This window comes from Balaenoptera acutorostrata, chromosome 2 (genome assembly GCF_949987535.1).
Source record: "Balaenoptera acutorostrata chromosome 2, mBalAcu1.1, whole genome shotgun sequence".
Lineage (NCBI taxonomy): Eukaryota > Metazoa > Chordata > Mammalia > Artiodactyla > Balaenopteridae > Balaenoptera > Balaenoptera acutorostrata.
This window is the reverse complement of record NC_080065.1, coordinates 80250295-80275954: the sequence shown is the minus strand read 5'-3', so window position 1 is coordinate 80275954 and position 25660 is coordinate 80250295. Positions and strand designations below refer to the sequence as shown.

The 25660-nt window shown below is 37.8% G+C and overlaps 1 protein-coding gene across 15 annotated transcripts in view; it reads left to right on the top strand.

Annotated features, from left to right (window-relative positions):
• MCTP1 (multiple C2 and transmembrane domain containing 1) overlaps nt 1-25660 on the top strand; it is a 560962-nt gene that overhangs the window by 212807 nt on the left and 322495 nt on the right. The window contains exon 1 of one of the 15 annotated variants that reach the window (XM_007197448.3): nt 22953-23056. The exons of the other annotated variants lie outside the window; for them this stretch is intronic. The gene's annotated coding sequence lies outside the window, so the exon portion shown is untranslated. Of the gene's footprint in view, nt 1-22952; nt 23057-25660 lie in introns of those variants that run through there. 15 annotated transcript variants of the gene reach the window in all.

Genomic DNA, 25660 nt, shown 5'->3' with positions numbered 1-25660 from the left:
ATGCATATCAGATTCTACCCTTGCAGGTAAGGCACCTGGCTGTGTCATCAAAATGTAGCGTATTTCCATATATTTTATTCTGTTAAAAAAAAAAAAGCCTATGCTTTCAAGCCTGGATTGACTAAGGGAAGGTCCTTATTAACAGTTCCTTTATTGTTTAATGTGATCAGCTTGATTTCTGCATGGAAGACCCCACAAGCCAGTGAAAACTGTGATCTGCAAAGTTAGGAATGCACAACAATGCTTATGCTATGTGGACTTTTAAATGATTTTATGCTCAGTTTCTGCTATATCTGTTTCTATTCAGTGACCTACCAAAAATATGGCAGAGCTCTTGCTATTGCATTAATACATTCTCTGTCACACCACCCCTTTCTTTCTGAGCAATCATAGTGGGCGACGAGAAAAATAGGACACGTTTGAGAGAAAATGGGTGGCTATACAAAAGACAAGTACCTTTCTTTGGCTGTCAAAATTAGCTATGAAAATTAAGATTGAGAACATCTGTCTTAATTATGTATGTAGCACAGACTGTTCTGTTGTTTCACAGTCTCTCTCAGAAAAAAAAAAGAAAAGTTACCTGCTAGTCTCTCATGATCTTCTGCTAAGTCTAATTTTCTTTTGGCTATAAAATGCTCTATTGATATTAAATAATGTTCTTATGTGCAACTATGTAAAATTTTTGCAATTCCTTTTGCAGACCCTGTATTGTAAGATTGGAAAGGACAGACTAAATACAGTAATCATAAATTTTCAAAATAGATATGACTACCAAAGTGTGTTAGCTCGGTGTTTCATTAGGCATAGAAGCTTTATTTTTTCACCCAGTTGTGAAAACCATACTAATGCAAACTGATATCAAGAAAGCTGCTGGGAATAGCAAAGGAAATGGAAGTGAACTAAGTAGAAAACAGATCCTGACCCACCAGGCAGTTGAAGGCTTGATATATTTACCATTCACTAAATGTCCTCAGAGTACTAGACACCACAGAAAACTAACCCATAAACTGCTAGGGCCTGTGCACCTGCCACCTGCCACTGAGGCTGTTGACATGTTAAACTACAACCCTCCTGTTTTTGTGTTTCCTTTATTTTCCTTTTTAAGAATGATTGTGGCCAAATTCCTATATTTACTGTCCCTTAGAATTAGGTGTTTATTTTCCTCTTCTGTCAGCATTCGTTCTCTCTCTCTCTCTCCCCTCTCCCTTGCCTTTCCCTGTCTGCTTGCTGTGAATTAAATCTATTTTCTCTGGTTGGGTATTTCTCAGGGGGAAACCTACCCAAGACATTATCTCTGTCTTTGAGAAACTTACAGTCAAATGTGGCTCAGTTCACTTTCTAGTCTTGCTGAATGTATTTTTCATTTTAACTTGATTTGAATATAATAATAATAAATTTAATAGAATAGAATAATTACCTCTTTTTTCCATATCAAAAAGAAAGATCTTATTGAAAGATCGAATTAATTTAATGATTTATGTTTTAAATTGAGGTTAAGAAATAGATTGTTTAGTTTATTATAACAATATATATTTAAAATACTTTAAAATATATGTAAATATATTTCATAGGTTAATAATAAATATACCTTAGCTTATTTTTGCATAACAATTTTATTTTTCAGCAAGTTATTAATTTATATATTATTTGTAGATCCTTTTGAATTTTCTATAGAGAAAATCTATGAATAATGTCACTTTTATTTCTTCCTTTCCAAATCATATATTTTGTATTTTGTTTTCATCTTCACTGCTGTGGTCAGGACTTTGGTAAAACATTGAGTTGAAGTGATGGTAGTGGGTATCCTGCCTTTCTTGCAATCTGAAAGGGAAAGATTTAATTTTTACCATAAAAAACAATGATATGTGTTAATTACTTTTATCAGATTAAGAGATTTGCTGGCTTGCTAGGATTTTTTTAATTATTAGACATTAAATTTTATCAAATGTTTTTCCTATATCTTTTGAGATGATCATATGAATTTTGCCTTTGGTGAATTATATTAATTGATTCTCTGATAGTAACCCACTTTCGATTCATAGAATAAGCCCATCTTGGTCGTAATGTTTTATCTTTAATATACGTTGCTGGATTTAGTTTACTAATATTGTGTTTGGAATTTTTGCATATACATTTGTGAGTGAAATTGGCCATATTTTTTTCTTTCTTGCAATTGCCTTGTCAAATTTTGGCATTAAGTTATTGGCCTCAAAGAGTTGATAATTTTTTTTTATACTCTGGTATAATCTGTATAACACTGAAATGATTTTTTAGATATAGGAAGATTTTAATTATGGATAACATTTGTTAAATAGTTTTAGTTATGTTCAAGTTTTCTAGCTCTTGAATTAGTTTTAATAGATGATATTTTTAGACATAAGTCCATTTTATGTAAACTTCAAAATAATTCACAAAATTTATGTATTGTCTTATTTTGTGGGAAGTGCAGAAGCAGTAAAGATTTTTGAGCAGAAAAATGTCACAGTATTCAGAGATGTTATGCAAGATGAGCTGGATCAGGATTGAAAAACTGTAGCTCTTTATTGGTCAGAAATTTAAATGGCAACTGTTAAAGTCATGTTTGAAATAGTCATACTCAGCTTCATCAACATCTCAACCATTAACAAAATGATTGAATCTGTTGCTCAGTTTTTAAATAATTAATTAATTAATTAATTAATTTTTATTTTTGGCTGTGTTGGGTCTTCGTTTCTGTGCGAGGGCTTTCTCTAGTTGCAGCGAGCGGGGGCCACTCTTCATCGCGGTGCGCGGGCCTCTCACTGTCGCGGCCTCTCTTGTTGCGGAGCACAGGCTCCAGATGCGCAGGCTCAGTAGTTGTGGCTCACGGGCCCAGTTGCTCCGCGGCATGTGGGATCTTCCCAGACCAGGGCTTGAACCCATGTCCCCTGCATTGGCAGGAGGATTCTTAACCACTGCACCACCAGGGAAGCCCCTGTTGTTCACTTTTAACTCTGTAAGATTTCCTATAAGATGGTTGTCTGTTGGTTTATTAAATGTCCAGTCATACTTTAAAGGAAAGTTCTGTGGGTAGTTCTATATTCCATTCTTATACGTCATACTAGTGTACCTATAGGCCTTTGTATATGGCTCTAACTCAAAGTTTCTCTGAGTTCATTGAACACCTGGTGGGCCTTGAACATTCTCCACATGGACTGAGAACTCATCCAAAATGCCAGATTATTGTATTTGTTCTTAAGGTCAAATGACATTCATTCTTATGTACACATATAGGGTATTTACTAGTACCCCACTGAGTGATTTATTGATTACTAAAATTTGGTATTTGTTAATAAATGTAACATTATACCAGATTCTAAGGATATAAAATCAGTAGAATCCGAGGAAGTCCAGTTGTCACACCACAACTGGCAGCATTGTGTAGCTCCTATTGCGTACACACATAAAGAGTCAGAATCTTCACAGATTTCTGGATTAAGGGTTGTTAACAGTGTATCATTGGTGCCATTTTTAGGTGATTGTGTCTCTCATTTGCAGCTATTTTTATGTAAACTATCATCAGTTTTGCTTCACTATTAATTCCATTTGCTGTGGATTATCTGGTTAACCTTACAGTATGTGGATTATACATATATATGTGTGTATATATATATAAACAGTTGTTTGGGAGCCACTAATTCCAGTGGTCAGACCTTAAGGCACGTGTTGTAGTTTGAATATGAACAATTCGTACATTTAGTACTAAAGCAGATGTTTACACAGTTTGATTAGTTGTGATGTTTCATTGTTATCACAGTCTTTCTTACACCTCCGTCTCCCTGTCTCCCACTGGAAAATGGAAATTGGTGGGATAGGGTGGCTGTGGGGTTATTTACTTGTTATAATTGGGCTGAGATAACAACCTTTTGTGGATTACTCATTAGAGGACTCCAGGGGTAAACATTCTATGCTAAAACATGAAGCAGTCATGAGTGAACATCCTGCATCGAAAATTCTTTTCTATTGTCTCTTAAGAAATACAGGCTAAATGAACGTTTCCTTGTTTCCTATTTCCAGAAGTGAGGCTTCTTCTGGAATTAACTTCTCTGCTAATGTATAATCTTTTGTTTTTGGCAGAGAAGGTGAGACTCTTGCAGCTCAGTATTTCTTTAAAAGAATGAATAGCCACATCAGCACCACTGATGAGTTTGCTGTGATAGAAACAGTTCACAGAAGGGAGAGTACAGTGAAAGGGAAATAGAAACAAAAATGAAAATTGGAAGATCCCTGAGCTCTGGTGTTTGAAGGTCGGAGGTCAGCCTTCCCGGTGCAGCGCTCTTCTACAGGGTCACCCACACGCATGTCCTCTTTATTCATCTGTGAATGTTGAATCCATCATTTCTCTATGGACATTGGGGAAACTTGTTTTGAAAATTATGCAAGGAAAGTTCCTTTTCAAAGATCAATTCCTAGACTCAGAAGTAATAAGAAAACATTGTCCTGATAATCACCATCATTTGCAGTGCAAATTAGGATATATTTCTGCATGCCTATTTGAATATGCTTGGATTTTTCTGGCTTAGAGAGAATTTGTAATTACTGAAATTAAATAATGCAGTTGCCAGAAGGATCTGTGGGGACTGTTCAGTTTTTTTGACCTGTCTTATGCTGAAGGGACTCTCAGATGCGTTCAAAGTACCAGCCTCTCATTCATGTTCCTGCTGCTTATCTGATTTCCACATCTATAAAGGAAGCTGGATCTTAGCATGGGGAGAGAACTTTGAAGCTCTTTTCTTGTATCTTAAACTGGAGTGCATGCTACTCTGAACCTAGAGATAGAGATACTACCAACCAAGAGTTGAAAGTCAGAATAAGTTTTGGACCCAAATAAGCTACAGTACATCAAGGCATTAACTGTGATGGGTTTTCCCAGCATCTTTTTTTTTTTTTAATCAAAATATATACTCTTCAATAAAAAACATAAAGGTCACTCATGGATTCTCTAAAATCTTGCTTGAGTAAAATTTTTAATACTATAAACCCATCAGAGGCTGAAAAAAATCAGTTATTGTAAAAAATAAATAATGCTTAGTAAATGCTGTGACCAGACCCCATTCATTGATCACATTGGTGGAAACGGTCATTCTTGAATCCAAATCTCATGTCTGTTGATTGCTTTGCTTCCCATTTTAACTATGAACTTGCTAACTACTAGCTGGGGCAAGTAACATAAACTCTCTTAACCTCAGGTTCCTTATTAGAAAACAGGGTGAGTATAGTGAGGAAGACCACAGGCCCTGGAGTTTGCCTGCAATTGTAGCCCAGTCTCCCGCCCCTCAATTGCAGCTGCTTAATCCGAGGCAAGTTGGCCTCTGTATGACTCAGTGTCCTCGTGTGTCAAACATTGATTGCCATAAAACAGCCTCCTGTGAGTTTCAAATGGGACAGTGAATGCCAAGCACTTAACACAGTGCCTTCCACAAAGAAAGCATTCAATAAATATTCGTTATTAAAAACAACCTTGAAGAGGATTTGTGGAAATACATTGGACGTGCATTGGAAGCAAAAAGGCCATGTATAAAGACAGACCAAGGGAATCTTTTACCATTATGACTTTGAAAACCTACTTCCATTTGTAAGAATTCTCTAATTTTTTCCCCTGATTTATCTGTTTCATCAATAGTTGTTCCGCCTTTGATTCATCAGCCCACACTTTTTTAGTCTTTTCTTTTTCTGTATTTGGCATAAAAGGGGGAAAGAAAGATGTCAGAGAGTCATTGTGGCTGTATTTATATCAGCCCAACTTCCATGACTGGCATGTTCCCATCATTTCCCAATGGAGCTGCCAGATGATCAAAGACTTTACTGACCTTTGGCTGGGAATTAAGAGTACAGAAACAAGCATAGGTTAAGGATAGAGTCTTCTTTAAACTTTGTTTTAATATATCATCTGGAATTCTGCATAGAACAAAGTCATTTTGGATAGACCCAGAAACTGCCAACAGAGGGCAGTGACTTTGATATACCTGCAGATGTGGCAGTGTTTTTTTGTTTTCGTTTTTTTTTAACTTTTTTCATCCGTCTGAGTTTAGCAGTAAATTATGCTCTGCAAGGCTCTTTATTAGAAGGCAGGGTGCATTTTCCAACAAATAATTTTGCGACTAATGAAAAACTTGCTAGAAGTCGGAAGCTCACAAGTCTGCTTAACCCATCGCTTGTTAAAAGTATGCTGGTGAGGGTCTCACAGCTCTGCAGAAGCTGGTCACCCAGAATGCCAGAGGCGCCCTGCTGCATGGGATGGGTTCTTCCCTCCTTCGCTTCCATTTGGTAGCAGACAGATTAGGTGCCTCTCCGGCTTCAGGAACTGGAATAGATGTTCCAAAGAGACAGAGATGAGAGAGGGGAGAGGAGTGTGCCTGATGGCTCTAGAAACCAAGGAGCGAGAGAACGGGTCAAGCATAAGCAGAGAAGAGCCAGGGGCTGAGGACCCGTGGCCTGCAAAGCATACTTCTTGTTTCCAAACTAGCCCCTTGAAGGTCTCTTTTCTGTTCCAACAAAGATCCTAGGGTTGAGCTACATACTTCCTATTCCACTGCCCTCAATTTGTTGCTCTTGACTATGATTTCTGTACATCTTGGGTTCACACAATAGAATAGTCTGTCTCTCAATTTCCCTTCTCCTTTGCCTTTTGAGAAAGTGTGAGAGATTTTAGTCCAAGTGATAAAAGAAAGCTGACTAGAAATGAAGGGTTCTTATTATGCTTAGCCTTCCTGCACCCCATGCCATGACTACTATCACCACCCTCCACATCTACTCTTTCTCACCTCTCCTCTCCTTTTCACTTCGACCTGCTGGAGACAAGGTTCCAATAATAAAACTTAGGGTAGACAATGGACTCAACTGAGATTTCTGCAACTTTTCAGAGAATAATCTTAACGCAGCTCTTTCATGCATATGGTGACAAGCATGTTTCTGAGCCCCTGGATCCCAGTGAAGATGGTGGCCCTAGACCCGAGGCCCTAAGATAGGAGCTGGAGATGTTGTAGAGTGGACCAGACTGAGGTCAAAGAACTATGCATTTTTTAAGAAAAGAGCATCAAAGAGACTAGAGCGTATTGCTCTCCTGATTCCCTGAAAACTTTGTTTGGAGTCATCCCTGGGGTGAAGTAAAAGGAGGAATAAATTGTCCCTGGTGGCAGGAAGCTTTGCAACAACAAGAGGCATGAGGAGAGAAGGGAACATTCCCACAATCTTCTCTACATGGAAATCTTTTATCCCCACCCTTGCATTTATTTTTATTTACATCTACGTTGCAGTAGTGTATTTTAAGTTTGCATAAGGCTTAATAGTTTCCAAAGTACTTTCCCAAGCAGTATTTCATTTGAACCTCATAATAGTTGTAAGGTGGGCAAAGGAGGTCTCAAGAGCCCTATTTTATTGAAGAAAAAAAAGGTCCAGAAAGATTGAGTTACAAAAGGTCATGTACAGAGTGTGCAGTACAGATCTGGGCCTGAAATTCAATTATTCATTCACTGTTTTCCCTTCACATTAGAATTCTTCCTCATAGTACTGATCTTGACTCATGGGATTAGCAAAAATACAGTAATATGAAAATACAGTAAATTTAAATGTTTTGCATTTCATGAAAATCTTTAAAAGTAAAATCTGAGCAATGCAACAGATTATACTAAAGCAGGAATGTGTTTCTTTCAGTAATTCTTCTTTAACATCGTAATATTATATTAAATTCTATTATTTTCTAAGAATCAACCATAAATAATTTATGTATTTGAATTATTCAGAAGAGATTTAACAGAATAAGAGGAAAGAGCTGAAGCTAATTCATTCTATTAGAATACAAACGGCAAGCGAAAGGCTGTAAAAATTGCTGGGTTGAAAATGATTTCACTCTGAGCGCTGATTTATTTCGAGAAGGCTGGTTTTACTCTGTAATTTAAACAAACACAGTTAGTAGAAATCAAGTTACTCTTTTATTATAAACAAGCCTGTAGTCATTGGAATAAATCCCATGAAATAGAGTGGACAATAAATGTTGTTCAGGGATGATTATCTAGTTTATTATAGTTGATTTACAATGTTGCATTAGTTTCAGGTGTACAGCAGAGTGATTCAGAGATAGACAGATATCTATATATATCTATACCTATCTATATATCTATAACTTTTTCAGATTATTTTCCCCTATAGGTTATTATATAATATTGAGTATAGTTCCCTGTGCTATGCAGTAGGTCCTTGTTGGTTATCTCTTTTATATATAGATATATATACTTTTATATATAGAAGTGTGTGTATATGTTAATCCTAAACTCCTGATTTATCCCTCCTTGCTTTCCCCTTTGGTAACCATAAGTTTGTTTTCTATATCTGTGGTTCTGTTTCTGTTTCGTAAATAAGTTCATTTGTATCTTTTTTTTTTTTAGATTCCACATATAAGTGATATCATATCATACTCGTCTTTCTCTGTCTGCCTTACTTCACTTAGTATGATAATCTCTAGGTCCATTCATGTTGCTGCAAATGGCATTATTTCACTCCTTTTTTATGGCTGAGTGATATTCCATTGTCTGTATATATCACATATTGCTTATCCATTCACCTGTTGATGGACACTTAGGTTACTTCCATGTCTTGCCTATTCTAAATAGTGCTGCTATGAACGTTGGGGTGCATGTATCTTTTCACATTAGAGTTTTCTTCATATAAATGCCCCAGAATGGGATTGTAGGGTCTATGATAGCTCTATTTTTAGTTTTTTAAGGAACCTCCATACTGTTCTCCATAGTGGCTGTACCAATTTACATTCCCACCAACAGTGTAGGAGAGTTCCTTTTTCTCCACACCCTCTCCAGCATTTATTATTTATAGACTTGTGGATGATGGCCATTCTGACCAGAGTGATCACCCCACTCACCATTAAGGAATAAATAGAATAAATGCTATGAAAAAAATTACACCCACAGTATGAATAAATCCTTGATAATTCACTTAAGTAGGAAAATTATATCCATTTTTGATATATTAAAATGTTATTTTGATAACACACATTTTACCTAGATTATATACTTCAGAACCTTAGGTAAGAAACCCTGAAATATAACTACAAAATCACTGATGGTTTACCTACCATGATCTGATTTTCCCCAGCACCTTTTTCTTAAATGTGTTTATATCTGCACTTCTGTAAAATTTCATGTTAAAAAGACATTCCTGCAAGAGAGAATTTGAAAATGCATTAAGGAGATTTTAAGTATAAGCATTCTTCAAGTGTATGTATTAAGAACTAATAATTCCCTTCAGCTGGAATATTGAATATGTGAAAACTCAAGTTAACAAAGAAATTAATATATTCCCAATTTCATGTAATATTCCAAGTCATGTACAATTTACTTCCACTCTTTTGTTGGGTAACACTGACTTTTATATTTTGATTGATGTCAGATATACACCATGAAATATGTAGTGTGTATAATATGTGGATAAATATTCACATAGACATTTATTTTCATTTCTATTTCACATAATTTATACTGCATTTAAATTGGTGTGTAACATATTAACCTTGTCATCAAAATATAAATTTTTATTATAGACAATGATAATAGCTACTGCTTATTCATTGCTTATAAGCCAGGCACTGTCCTAGCTTCTTTTCATATATTGCTTCTAGTTATCTCCCAAACCCTGCCCAGTAGATACTATTGATCCTACTTTACAAGTGAGGAAACTGAGGGAGGTCTAGTGATTTTAAGTAACTTACTGAAGGGGATACAACTAGTATGTGGCAGAGACAAGATTTAAACCTACATCTGTCAGTCTCCAAAGCCAGTGCCTTTTCCATCACACCACATTGCTTCTTAGGAACATGCAGAAAGGCATGATAAACTAATACTGCCCATAAGATGATAGCCATTCTGACCAGTGTGAGGTGATACCTCATTGTAGTTTTGATTTACATTTCTCTAATAATTAGTGACGTTGAGCATCTTTTCATGTGTCTGTTGGACATCTGTATGTCTTCTTTGGAGGAATGTCAATTTAGGTCTTCTGCACATTTTTTGATTGGTTTTTATTTTGATATTGAGCTGTATGAGCTCTTTGTATATTTTAGATACTAATCCTTGTTGGTTCCATCGTTTGCAGATTATTTTCTCACATTCTGTAGACTGTCTTTTTGTTTTGTTTATGGTTTCCTTTGCTGCGCAAAAGCTTTTAAGTTTAATTAGATCCCGTTTGTTTGTTTTTTCTTTTATTTCCATTACTCTAGAAGATGGAGCCAAAAGAATATTGCTGCAATTTATGTCAGAGAGTGTTCTGCCTATGTTTTCCTTTAAGAATTTTATACTATCCAGCCTTACACTTAGGTCTTTAATCCATTTTGAGTTTATTTTTGTATATCATGTTAGAGAATGTTCTAATTTTATTCTTTTATATGTAGCTGTCCAGTTTTCTCAGCACCACTTATTGAAGAGACTGTCTTTTCTCCACCATATTCTTGCCTCCTTTGTCATAGATAATTGACTGTAGGTGTGTGGGTTTATTACTGGACTCTCTATCCTGTTCCATTGATCTCTATTTCTGTTTTTGTGCCAGTACCATAGTGTCTTGATTACTGTAGCTTTGTAGTATAGTCTGAAGTCCAGGAGTCTGATTCCTCCAGCTCCATTCTTCACAAGGATCTCTTGTGTTTTCATACAAATTTTAAAGATTTTTGTTCTAGTTCTGTGGAAAATGCCATTGGTACTTTGATAAGGATTGTAGATTGTGTTGGGTAATATGGTCATTTTAACAATATTGATACTTCTAATCCAAGAACAGGGTAGGGTATATCTTTCCATCTGCTTGTGTTGACTTCAGTTTCTTTCATCAGCATCTTACAGTCTTCAGAGTACAGGTCTTCTACCTCCTTAGGTAGGCTTATTCCTAGGTATTTTATTCTTTTTGTTGTGATTGTAAACGGGATTGTTTCCTTAATTTCTCTATCTTATATTTTCTTGTTAATGTATAGAAATGCAACAGGTTTCTATACATTAATTTTGCACCCTGCAACTTTACTGAATTCATTCATGAGCTCTAGTTTTCTGGTAGTGTCTTTAGGGTTTCAATGTATAGTATCATGTCATCTGAAAACAGTGACAGTTTTACTTCTTCCTTTCTGATTTAAATTCCTTTTATTTATTTTTCTTCTCTGATTGCTATGGCTCGGACTTCCCAAACTGGGTTGAATAAAAGTGGTGAGAGTGGTCATCGTTGTCTTGTTCCTGATCTTAGAGGGAATGCTTTCAGCTTTTCACCATTGAGTATGATGTTAGCTGTGGGTTTGTCATATATGGCTTTTATTATGTTGAGATATGTTCCCTCTGTGCCCACTTTCTGATGATTAAAGGAATGCTGGCCGAGAAATCCTGAGCTAGGCAATGGGTGGTCATCTCAGCAGGTGGGTAGACTCACTGTCACAGAATTGGGTGACTGCTGGGGATCTACCCTGTATATTTGGACTCATGTGCTAGGCTATAGTTGCTAAGTAACTGGGGATTCTATAGCATCTCAGTCTTTGAGAATCTGGAGTACTGAGAAGGTACAGAACCTCACGCCTGGGATGGGATTGGATAAGATGAGGGTACAAGGCATGCTTTGTCTGAAGCAATTAGCCCAGAGTCCAGTTCCTGTTATCATAGTTTAAAAAAAAGACAATGGAATGCTGATTTGATGTATGTTTATGTTTCTTAGAGCCGCTGTAGCACAAAATAAATGGTTTAAGCAATAGAAATTTATCATCTCACAGGTCAGAGACTTGGAAGTCTGAGATCAAGGTGTCAGCAGAGGCATACTCCTTCTCAAATCACTAGGGAAGGTTCTGTTTAGGCCTCTCTCCTAGATTCTGATAGTTCCTTGGCTTGTGTCAGCGTAACTCCAACCTTCACATGGTGTTCTCCTTGTGTGTGTGTTTGTGTCTGAATTCCCCCCCTTTTTATAAGGACACTCCAGGAAGTATGGTTGCCAGATAAAATACAAGAATCCCAGCTAAATTAGAATTTCAGATAAACAACAAATATCCCTTTTTAGTATAAGTATTTCCCAAATATTACACAGGAAATGCTTATACCAGAATATTATTTATTTATCTGAATTATTTATTTGAAATTCCAGTTTAGCTGGGCATCCTATTTTTTTCCCTAAATCTGGCACCTGCCTAAATATCATATTGCTTGTGTCTTTTTCAGCTGTAAATGAGAATTTAACCCTAATGCTATGGGACAGCATGTCTCCCAGATGTTTCTTTGGTGGCATAAGGACTGCCACATCATCTAGGTGGCTGCCAAAGAGTTCTTGGGGGACAGGGTCACCTGGAGCTGTGCTTACTCTCCATCTCCCTGAAGGCCTAAAGAGGAAACACTGAAGATGTTTTTCAAATGTTTATTTTGAACTTGAATATTCTTTCTTTATACTGTATTTAATCAGATTTTTGATCCATGTGACTTAGGGGAGAAGATAGGGTGACAAGGGAGCTTCTTTAATATGCCAGCCATGGCTAAGCTACTTTGTCCATTTTCAGGTGGGATTAGGTGAAGGGAGGTTTATTCTTTTTGGTTCTTTTGTTCTGCTTGGTCCTAGAGCTGGTGTTGATTTGATGATTTTGAAAATAGCATCTTTGTGCATTATGATAAAGGACATCATCATTAGATAATGATTAATGAATTGTTGAAAATCAGATAGAAGATTGATAAGTGAGGTAATAAATTTCTTTTTACCAGGAGAATTATTTAAATAAAGAAGAGATTACCACCCTCCTCGGAGTCCGTTCTTTTCATAACCACTATTCTGCATTTTAGCCTTTTTAGTTTTTGTGCCTCTGGGTGCAATTTTATCCTTCTTTCTCTTTCTCATGTGGTATTATTTCATTTATTTAAATGACTTTAGTGTAAGTTTTTAGTCTTTATGATATTCCAAATTTTTATTTGTTCATCTGAGGTCTCTGCTTCAACAAACTTTGCTCTTATTAGTGGGTAGTGATACAAACCTCAAAAGCGTTTTGGCACCAACTCTGAGGTTGTTTTCCTTGAATGAGAGGCAAATGTTATGAAACTTAATGGGAAGTGCTAACTCCAGAAGTGTCTTGCTGACATTTATTTATTTTGCCCAGAAATGAGCTAATGTTGAGACTCAGCATTATGAGCTCCTCACACTTGAGCTTGGTGAGGAAGGTAAGACTCTGAGGATTCAGTTGCATCATTCTTTAACTAAAGATGATGCCATTAAAGAAATTAGAGGTGTGAGAGCAAAACAGATAATGCCCAAACTTGGGAAGCTTTGCCACCAGTGCCTTTTAGAATTCAGTATGTCCAGATACACACAAAGACTTTCCATTAGTGCCACTTCCTGGCTATACACATTTCTCTTCCAATGCCTAGGATAAAGTTCCTTGGAAGTAGACGCAAGCAACCACCCATTAAGAGCACTTTGCTCTAAAATTTGACTTCCTCTTTTCTGCAAGGAGGAAGATGATAGCATTGATCCTTTATCACTCTTCCTCCCTCCAAATCTCCTGCTCTTTGCTGATGGTGAAACAAATTGCAGAACTCTCTTAGCGGTTGTAACTTGTTATAACAAATACTCTCCTCAACTGAGGAAACTCTGAATTGGGCCCTTCAGGCATTCAGCAAGCAGCCATGCAAACCCATGAGCTTTGCCTTCAGACCAGCAAATCTAGTACATGGGCATCTTCTTCCCAACTATTTCTTTGGCGTTACCTTAGCTGCTTAGTAAGTGGGGAATTAATATGTTGTTGGGCAGTGGTGAACTCTTACTTCTGACGATGATTTATCTAAGCTTCTTATCTTCCCTCAAGTGAGGTAAGTGACATTTTGACTAGATTCCGTAACAATATTTATCATGATTATTTGGTAGTCTCTGCACGACAACAGTGGGCATAAATTCTTTATGAAATTAACCCTAGTGACAAAGGATTTATTTTATAATGATCTGTGTCTTTTCTTCCATGGGGTGTAAATTCTAGTAAATATTAAAGCAGTCAAAATAATATTTTTCTTCTAAAAATTTTCATATAAACCATATGTTACACTTTTTCTTTGCCATCTTTAATTTACGGCAACAATTACAACTAATGGCTGGCAAAGGTTAAGAGCACATCAGTAAATTACTCACATTCTGGCTCCTAAATAATCTATTTTTCTCAAAGCACCAAATTCTCTTTCTTTGTCTGATGTTCTGGAAAGAGAGGAGAGGCAATTATGCTGCAGTTATGTTCGTTGGTTTGTGTTATTCAAGCACAAAGATGATAAGCTCCCTGTACTTAACATATTTTAAATGCAGTCATTATCAAAAAACTTCTTTTGAATATATTATTGATTTAATAACTTTTCTGCTTAATATCTCATTATGTTACATGCAATACCAAATTTATGAGTTTCCTAATGGTTTGGGAGCCATGTCTTAATCCATATTTGTGTATCTATTCCCTAATGGATGGGTGGATGGATGGAAGAGAGAGGTAGGGGACGGGATAAAGAGGAATAGACGATGAGCAGGATTTTTGGTAACCAGAATTCGTATTCCTTAGAAATAATGACATGAATTTCTTGACTCGGTGTCAGACTACAGAAATGCCACCATTGTTCATTTTGTAGGAGGTACAGTGTTTTCATAGGAGGAAAGGAGAACGCAATGGTGATGGCCTTTTAGTTTCTTTATTCTTTAAAACCTACGTTAAATTATTACTGAGTCAAAAAGAACTATACTAGTTTTTGTTAAAAGGACAATATTACTAAAGTTTCTCAGTTTATTAATGCATTTGACATAATGTTTTAGTAGTGGTCACCCAGGCATGACACACCGCATGCTACTAGTTAAGAGCTTATGGAACCAAAACCTCCTCCCAGACCTTGACTTTCAAAGGATAAATTGTCCATGCCAAGGAGAAGCATTCACTGCTCCCGGGGAGCCATGTGAGTCTGTCCCATGGTGTCTGTGTGGTGCCCCACGGATCATTTAACAAGGCTTGTGTGAGGCACTAGGAAGAACAGATGTCACAGCGGCCATGGTGGCACAGGCTCAGGGGTCACTTTGCAGCCATACTAGGTATCTTATTTTTTTTTTAATAAATTTATTTATTTTATTTATTTTATTTATTTTATTTTTGGCTGCGTTGGGTCTTCGTTGCCGCGTGCGGGCTTTCTCTAGTTGCGGCGAGCAGGGGCTACTCTTCGTTGCGGTGTGCGGGTTTCTCATTGCGGTGGCTTCTCTTGTTGTAGAGCACGGGCTCTAGGCATGTGGGCTTCAGTAGTTGTGGCACGTGGGCTCAGTAGTTGTGGCTCGCGGGTTCTAGAGCGCAGGCTCAGTAGTTGTGGCGCATGGGCTTAGTTGCTCCACGGCATGTGGGATCTTCCTGGACCAGGGCTTGAACCCATGTGCCCTGCATTGGCAGGCAGATTCTTAACCACTGCACCACCAGGGAAGCCCCTTTACTAGGTATCTTTTATAAAGAATGAAATTATCTCTCTAGTTGGTACCAATTGATTTTGATTTTTAATGTTCTCTTTACTTCAGTAAATATAAAAGTAAAAATGTTGATGAGATCTCCAACAAAAGGGACATGGTGCACAAATTAGTTTACTTTCAGCAAGCAGATCCTGAGTTTTCAGCGAGGAGAACTTCATGCCCCCTGTGCCACCTATACAACTGCAAAGAGTGTCACGGAGACCTGGTTCCAGGCTGGTACTTAAGGATTTTTAAGGCCTAGGAATCCAATCCAATCTTTGGAGCTGTAAATAAACCAAACACTGTTTCAATTAAGCCTCAACAGGAGTATTAAATGAAACATTTGGTAAATTTGAATTCTCATAGCCTTTGCACATCTCAGGGTTTGTGTTCACAGGTGATGTACAAAGTGAAATGGAGGCTAGTACATGGGAAAGACAAATGGTCTCATCATCTACTTCCGTATAGTTGTTGCAACCTCTGGTTAATTCTCAGGCCTGTTCTGATACAGGAAACATAAGTAGCATTTAGGCTATAGGTATCTCCTCTTTTCACTCTTTTAATATTTATTGAGTGCCCACCACATCAGACACTGTTCTAGATACATACTGGAGTGGATCACATAGATCCAAATCACTGCTCTCAAAGAGCTTATCTTCCAACAGGAATACTATTTGAAATACTGCATTAGTGTTGAATATTAAACATGAATGTTGTCTTTCAAGAACTTCAGATCAGTTTGATAAACCCTCATCAGGGTACCTGCAAAGATGAGTCAGTCCTGGGTCTGGTATCTAGGAATTCACAGTCCAGTAGGGTAAATAGGAATGTGTAGTCAAGGGTTAAGTACAGTGAGACAGTAACCGAGGTGTGACATAGCACAGGTGGGTATTGACATAGCACAGAGTAGAGGGTAACTGGCTGCAGGGAGAGGAGGTAGTGGGAGAGAGATGGTAATGGTGGGGATGGCGGGGATGGCTTCTCCTAGGATGTAACCCTGTCTGATGAACTCCTAATTATCCCTTAGAACACTCATAATTGACATTTTAAGTTGAAAGTGGTGAGGTAGTATTTATACTGCTGCTCATATTCATTTATTCTTTAGTCCTTGAATATTTTAACATTTCTTCCTGAGGCTTGAGAAAAATGAAGAATAGAGTTGATCAATAGGGAGCCTATTAGCATAATGAAGTAACAACCAAGGTAAAAGTTAATAGGAACATTTATTTCTAAGAGCTCTATCTCTAGAGGTATGGAAGGGCGGTCAAATCATGAAATTAGCTGTCAGAGCTGATAGAGATTTCACATTCGTTTAGTTGACCACAGCTTTGTTCAAGGTGTCTGTGCATCTTCGAAAGAATTGCATGCATGGCTAATTAGCCTTTCAAACAAATTCTTTTCAAAGTAATAACAGCATATAAAATTACAGCACCTCTATATGTACACATTTTCATGAATTGCCTCATGTGGTTGGATCCATGGAATACTGTATTGCTGGGAGACATGTTTTCAGAGTTCATCCTCTCCAAATACAACATTTGCTGCTATTTCTAGAAATAGAACACTAAAAGCTAACATTTGTATAGTGCTTACTATGTCCCTGACACTACTATAAGCACTGTACAATTTTTAACTCATCAAAATCTCACACCTGATGAGGCATGACCTCCATTTCACAGAAAGGAAAACTGAGGTACAAAGAGGTTAAGCCACTTGCTCAGGGTTCCACAGCTAGAAAATGTCAGAGCCAGGATTCATCCTCAAACAGTCAGGTCACAGAGTTGTATTCTTAACCACTATATTATACTGGTTCTAAAATACAGAATGAGCACTCTTATCATGGGATTATTTTGAAACCTTTAAGTACCAAAAATTACCATGTAACCATATTTTAGATGTTAGGTATGTGTTTGCATATTAGATACAAATTCCATATTCAATGATGAGGCCACCTTTGAATCTCTTTGGCTCACAAACAACCACTGTCCACAAACCCCTTTCACTGCTGATGCTGGTTGACACATGACTCTAGCCTCACTTCACTAACTCCTGAGATACTTCACCAAATGCCGAGGCCTCGGTTGCCTCCTAAAACTGTATTCTGCTCTTCCTGAGGGCTAGCTCTGTAACTTTCACTGAGTGTTCAAACTATTCTTCATTCATTCAAACAGCAACTGTTTATTGAGTGCCTTTGCGCCAAGTGCTATGCTAAAAGCAGGAGTTATGGGGGTATACCACACAGGCAGAAAATCCACCAAAATCAGGTCACCTCACAAAATATTTCCAAGTTATGGTGTTATATTTAAAAAACAAAAACAAAAACAAAAGAAAACACAGGTTACTGTGTTAAAGAATAACAGGTGGAGAACTTCTTCAATGAGTGGTCAAGGAAGGCTTCTCTGAGGAGGTGACATGAGCTAACACCTCCAGGATGAGAAGGAACGTTTCATGCAAATAATTAGCCTGGGGAAGAAGGTTCCAAGCAAAAGTGACAGCTTGTGTATCACCCTTAGTGGCCGAGAGCTTAGCACACTCAAGAAAGGCACACAGGGCCAGCGTGGCTAACATGTGGTGAAGGGGGGAATAGTAGTGGCTGGGATGAAATTAGAGAGGTTGGTGGTGAAGATCACAAGGCCTTGTAAGCCACGATGAGTCAGTCCTCAGTGTGTGGGAGTCCACTGAAAAGTTTAAGGCAGAAGAGTGACATGATCATGTTTATGTTTGATGATCACTTTGATGATGAGAGGCATGAGTGGAAAGAGGAACATCAGTAGAAGGCCGCTGGGCTACTTGCGGTTAGAGATGGTGGGGAGTGCACTAGGGGAGTGGTGATGGGTTTGGAAAAAAGAGGACAGAATTCAGGCAGGTCTTGGAAGTGTACTTAACAGACGGGTCTGACTGAGAAGGTTGAAGAGAAAAGAGAAGAAAGGATGATTCCGAGCAACCAAATGGATGGTGAACGCATTGCCTGAGTTGACGGATGGGGCCAAAGTGGGACAGTCAAGAGATGAGATTTGGAGATGTTAAGTTTGAACTGCCTGTGAGGCATACAAATGGAGATGTCAAGTAAGTGGTTGGCTACGTGGGCCTGAAACTCAGGAGAGTCTGAGCCCCAGGACATGGGTGTTACCTAAAGCTTTGGGAATTGGTGTATTCACCTAGGGACAGAGTGTGACGTAAACGTGAAGAAGGCTGAATATGCCCAGGATGGGGCACACCAGCATTTAAAGAGTGCTCTCTGTTCTCCCAAGCAGAGCTGTTCTTCCTCTCCTACCGGCTGGAAAGGCAGCACTAGCCAGGCCATGTATCCTGACATTTTCCTGTGGCTGCACAGAGCAGAAGGTCAGCTGGATTCTACAAGTGGAAAGAAATTCATGTCTTTGCTTTTATTCTTCTCACCCTAGAGTCCCTTTCTCTCTCCCCTGGACTTCAGTTCTGAGCCTCCCTCTGGGCAGAACCTCACTCTGTGATATGGCCCCCCACCATTGATAAAAGAGTCCTCGGACAGGTACTGGCCTCCCTCTGGGACACAGACACATCCCACACACATGCAGAGAAGGATAGGAAATCCATGCTCCTCCATTACATTTTTCTCCCTAGGCATGCTAAATTCCGTTGTATTGCCCAGGGAGAATCTAGCAAATAGCTTCTGGCAGAAAGACATTCTGTTGGAAGCCCTTGAGTGTCCAGTGTTTAGCAGGCAGAGCTAGAATGGGTGAGAGTTACCCTGAAGGTGTGCTCCCTGCTTCCTGGCTCCATCCACCCAAGCCATGTCCTTTAAAAGGCAGCTCTTACTAATCTCCTTAATTTACAAAGAGTACATACTAACCAGTTGAAAAGAGCTCAATGTGAAATAAAAATGAGTTGAGGATATTCACAGGCAGGTCACAAAAAATACAATTGGCTAATAGATGTGAAAGACAGTCTCCCTAGTAATTAAAGGTGTGAAAACAAAACAAGGAGGTGCCTGTTTTAATCTGAGTGGTAAATGTTTTAAAATTTGTATGACAGTCAGGCAATGTGGAAGGTATGAGCATTCATGATTCCCCACCCAGAATCTGCAACAATTTTGTGCTTAATTTGTCCCTCTTCTCCACAACTGCAGAAGAAAAATGAAGGAAAAGGACTTGATGGGAATGGTTTAATCATGGAATTGGGAGTCAGGGTAGAGATGGGAAAGGGGACACATGGGCCTCAAGAACGCGGGGACCTTACTGGCTGGGCTGGTGGAGAGCAGTGCGATTAGTGAGAAGTACCACTTAGTAGGAGCTGACTTGTGAGTGGATCTAGGAGGGCAGATCCGTGCACAGGATTTTTGGAGGAGGGAAGAAGGCAATATTGAGAAGTGCATCCTTTGTATGGGGCATACCTGACACAGTGAGTTAATGCATTTATTGGCTCAGTAAACAGGCTTAATACCTCTTTGATTTGGTTGTATAAACAAACTCTTCCTGAATGGCATTGGAACAACAGGCCACCGCCTGTGAAAATATGTGTGGCTATTGTAATTATTGATAACTAGGAACTTCTCAAAGTATTGCACTGAACCAACAAATAGCTGGTCTAATATCTTAGTTGATGAGGCAGTGAGATTCAGAACCCAAGGTAAGAGCTTCAGTCTTCAGACTTTGGCAACTGGAACGAGAACTTCTGTAGAAAGTGAGACACCGAGCTCACAGGTGGAGAGTTCTGTCTTTTCAACTAACAGCTAGAAACAGGGGACACATTTAGTCAAAGGTGTGAAGATGTAAAAGAGCTTAAAAAAATGAACAGCATTTTTTCTGTAAAATGAAGGGGTGCATTTTAATCATTAAAATCAAAAAATAATTTTACAATTTAAATTATATTTTCTACTTCCTTAGGAAAGATTTTTTCTGTACTTCTGAATGGAGAAAGTTATATATTATTTCTTTACTACATGAACTAATATAAAGGCAGTATGTATGATTGTGTTCCATTTCCTAGTTATAAACTTCTGATTTTTATATACATTGAATAAGGCTTTTATCCCCAAATAGTATCCAACTACTTAGTTTAGTTAATGACACCAAAGAGACTTAATTAGAAACCAAAAAAAAAAAAGCCCTACAAATTACTTAAAGTAAATGTTGATAATAGAAGGGAGAGAAAAATATCTTTTTCATGAGAAGGATTCTGAATCTGTGATTTAGAAATCCTTGCTATTAGAAATTTAAATTACTTCTTCCTTAACCATGACCAACCCTTTCCTTTTGGTGTGAACTTTTAGCTAAGGAAAATTATGTAATTAGGGGTCCGAGAAGTTAAAACTGACTTGGAGTTTCAGATGTCTAGTTCACTTTCTGATTTTTTTTTTTTTTTTTAAATCTGGGAGTAAAGCGTTAGTGTTGTGGTTAAGAGTGTGGACTCTTGGCACTGGACAGAACAGTTTGAATCTACTTCTACTTTTTCCTAGCTGAAGCAAGTCATTCAGCCTCTCTAATCCTTAGTTTCTACATTTGTGTTACTAGGATTAAAAGAGTAATTATTTCTTAGGTTTTTGTGCAAAATAAATGAGACAATGTTTGTGCTCCATCATTGTTAGCTGTTTCATCAGTTGTGATGCTCTTTGGTGCACTTAAAAAACACAGCTCAAAATCTGGAAAATCTAGAGGTTAACTTCGTGGTTCAATCAAGAATCTAGTGTATTTCTGTTTCTCCATCCAGCCTTCCCCATTATTAGCTTTATCCCAGTTTAATTCCCCTCATGAACCCAAGATGGCTGCCAGTGCTCCCACAGCTGGCTATATGTTTCCTCATTCTCATCCAGGAGGAATAATTGAGCCTATTTGTTCCAGCGTTCTTACCCAAGACCAAAGATTTACCCTGATTGGAAGAGCTAGGTCACATTCCCAACCCTGAGCCAGTCACTGTAGTCACGGGGTTGGACTGGCCTAAACTTTGAGATGTTCTCCACCCCTGAGCTGAGGAGCAAGTCAGCTTCCCACAACCACACTGATTATTAAGAGGAAATTGAGGGCTGTTAGGAAGGAGAGAGGTAGAAATACCTACCTGCAAGGTGATCAATACCTGTCACCACTGTGATCACTGTTATCCAGGCACCACGGAAAGGGCTGTCACTGCCCAGGCAGGAAGTTATCCGTGTCCCTGGGTGGGCACAGGGAACACTTAAACCCCCCAAACTTGTTAAAATTGCTATTAGAAGCAGTGTAATTTCAGGAAAACAAAACAAAGCAAAAAACACATAACTCTCTTGCCAAGATAAATAGTATACGGTTCTATAATAAGTCAAAGCTTCCCAACATTGAATGCCCATTACTTAGAAACATTTGGCCATTTTAGATTATTGGTTTAATGCTAAGCTATGAGGAAGTTTTTAAAAATTAGAAATGACACCTAATGACTATTATTATCTACTCATATGATAGAGCTCAAATTTTGGCAGTTTATTGCTTTTTTGCAAGTAGTGCTGAGAAAACTTAAGCTGTTGCATGCTTTGCTCTAGCAATTGGAACACTTGAAGAATATCAGTTAATTGAATAATTTAAGCTAATAATTTAAGTTAACTGAATAATAATTTATTAATAATTTAATAAATACAATGAATTTATTTTCATTGTATTTACTTAGCTATTATAGTCACCTCGTGATGATTTCTAGGATCTACAATTTATCCATAGCAGATCCTGCTCTAACATTTATTAATCCAATAGATTTTATTTATGTATGGAAAACCCTTCTTTATGACAGACTTGTGTACTGAGTAAATTAACACTCCTTCTGTGGTGCAAAACTTTAGGATTTTAAACCTCATGAACAAGTTTAAAAGCATACTACAAAAGGAAAGAGAAATGTGTTTTTGATTTCTTGTCTTTTTTTATTATCCATGCCTCAGCCCACAGCCCTCTCACCAACTGTAGGTAAGAATAATTGAGAATGACATACTGTCCTCACAAAATCATACTCAAGCAAGAACATTCCAATTCATGGGCAAAGGGTTCTGAAGATCTGTGAAAATAGAGAAACCTCAATATTTATCCTTGACACATGACTTCCTACAACTGCTCTGAGCAGTATCTGCCCTTCCTTTGTGAGTGTGTTTTAAAGCCTCAACTAGATACGAATCTATCTTTCATACCACCTAGTTTATGTTCTTATCTGTAATTAGACTGTCATTTTAAGCCTACAAAGGCAGGATTCAAATATTACATGTTCACCATAGGATCCTAAGTTTATTTAAATAATCTTGACAACAACTCTATCAGGTAGGAACCATTTTTTTTTAAACGTTTCTTTAATTAATTAATTTATTTGTATTTATTTTTGGCTGTGTTGGGTCTTCGTTCCTGTGTGAGGGCTTTCTCTAGTTGTGGCAAGCGGGGGCCACTCTCCATCGCGGTGCGCGGGCCTCTCACTATCGCAGCTTCTCTTGTTGCGGTGCACAGGCTCCAGACGCGCAGACTCAGTAGTTGTGGCTCACGGGCCCAGTTGCTCCGCGGCATGTGGGATCTTCCCAGACCACGGCTCGAACCCGTGTCCCCTGCATTGGCAGGCAGACTCTCAACCACTGCGCCACCAGGGAAGCCCCCTATTTTTTAAGGTGAGAATCTAAGCTATTGAGTGATGGAGCCAAAATTAAAAAAAAAAAAAATCTGACTGGAATCTGCTCTGTTTTATTTTGAAAGCAAGAAGGAAATTTGGAAGTAATATAGATCAACCTCCTCTTTCTACAGATGAGGAATTGAGGGTCAAAGAGAATAAGTTATTGCCAGAGATAATGAAGTTACTTTTATGGATGAGTAGGATGTAAAACCAAAGTCTTATGACTTAGAGCCTAATGTGTGGTCACTGGGCTCCTCCTTCTCAGTTACCTGCAGTTAAAATGTTTACAGTAGCTGTACTAGAAAATTATTTTTATTAAGCATAATTATTGTGTAACTGTATCCCTTAAATACGTCACCCTCATTTTTCTCATCTGTGAAATGAGAGAAGGGTAAGGGGATGGTGAGATGGGTTAGGTTAATCAATCACTAACATGCCTTCTATGAAGTGTATCATTATACTTATTGAGCAAAGACCAAATTAGAACGGTTGCCCCTACCAAACACTAGGGTATCTACACAAAAGAATTAGCCCTACAGAATTTTTTAAAATTAAGCTCATTATTTTAGAGTATTTTTAGGTTTACAAAAAAGTTATAAAGATAGAAAGAATTTTCATATACCTCACGCTCAATTTCCCCTATTGTTAACATCTTACATTCTTATGGTACATTTGTCACAACTAATGAACCAATATCGATACATTAATATTAACTAAAGTCCATCCTTTATTCAAATCTTTAGTTCTCACTCAAGACCCTTCTTTTGTTCCAGGCTTGCATCCGGGATACCACATTTTATTTAGCTTTCATGTCTCCTAAGGCTCTTCATGGCTGTGACAGTTTTTCAGACTTTCCTTGTTGTTGATGACCTTCACAGTTTTGAGTAGTATGGGTCAGATATTTTATAGATGTCCTTCAATTTGAGTTTTTCTGATGTTTTTCTCATGGCTAGACAGAGGTTATGTGTTTTGGAAGGAAGGCCACAGAGGCAAAGTACCATTCTCATCACAAACCATCAAGGGAGCATACTATCAATATGACTTATCAGCACTGATTTTAACCTTGATCACCTGGTTGAGGTAGTGTTGGCCAGGTTTCGCCACACTGTACTCTTCGGAAGGAGGTCACTATGTGTGGACCACACTTAAGAGTTGGTGACCAACATCCTTGAGGAGCAGTATCTACGTGAATTATTTTGAATTCTTCTGCACCGTAGACTTAGCTCTTCCTCCCCATTTATTTATCTATTTATTTATTCAAATCATTTACTTATATCAGTATGGAATCATGGTTATTTATTTTATACTTTGAGTATAATCCAATACTATGTTATTTATTTTGTTGCTTGAAAACTCTTCTTCTGCCAGGGTTTTCAAATACAGTAAATAATTAAATAAAATCACAACTTTCACTGAAGGCTACTTTGTGCCAGGCTCCGTGGAAGTTCCATGTTTGTGCTTCGGTTATACCTGTGAGGAATCACTTGATATTTGCACAACTGAGTGTATGAGATCCTGCTTCAACCACAGCTGTGCACCTGTGGCCATGAGATTGTTTAAAGGGATAAAATATGCATGAGTTTCATATTAAGCTCATATGTCAATGAGAGTGGTACATTGATATGCTTTGCCCAGTGTGAAGGTGTTTATTAAATCAAAGCAAATTTATAAAACTCCATTCCATAGAATCCTTAACACTGTTATCAAAGGGTAGAAGCAGCAGAGAATAGTATTTTTTTTTATTTTCAAGTCTTGAAATTATTAGAACAATATATACTATACATGTGTAGAAAATTTGAAAACTTCTGAAAAATAAGAGGAAAGAAAAATTACCTTTAATCTCATTGTCCATAGAATAACCCCTGTTTACGTGTTGTTATATTTCCTTCCTTTTTTTTCAATGCATAGATATATTTAACCTAGTTAATTTCATTCTGTATGCAGTTTTGCATTATACTTTTCACCTCACTGTTTTTTCCTAAGCATTTGCCCATGTGCTTAAAAATGGTCCTCCATTTTAAGTGACTCAGTGAAACAGAAGAGGTCAGAGCCTGAGAGCAGGCAGGAGGTTATGGCAGTTGATATGCAGAAGATAATTATGGTGTAGACTGGAGTGGTAGAAAAAGCTGACCAAAGAAACATGTTCAAAATATAATTGATAGAACTTCACCATCGCACACTTGGGTCCAGGTATAGTTGGTGCTAAGTTTCTAGCTTAGGTGGATGGGCATTCCATAATGATGCCTCAAACCCACATCCAGAGCAAAGAGGAGAAGCAGCAGGTTGGAGAAAGAGAGAACTTCTCATTTACTGCCATGAAACACCTCTTGTCTTGTTTTTCCATGTTGGCGTTTAAACTTTACGTGCAAAACTGTCTCCATGATAGTCTTTGAAGGAAAAGAATGTGTTCAAACATCTTTCTTTGTTCTCTATAACATTGATTCTGTGCTGGGCATCCAGTAGGGGACTGAAAAATAGTAACTGAGTGAGTGAATGAGTGACATGCTGAATGAAGATGAGGTGAACTTTGGGTGTTTGGGGTACTGTGTGGGGGGTGGAGATTAATTACTAAAATTTGCTAATTTCTTTTTCAGAAAAACTA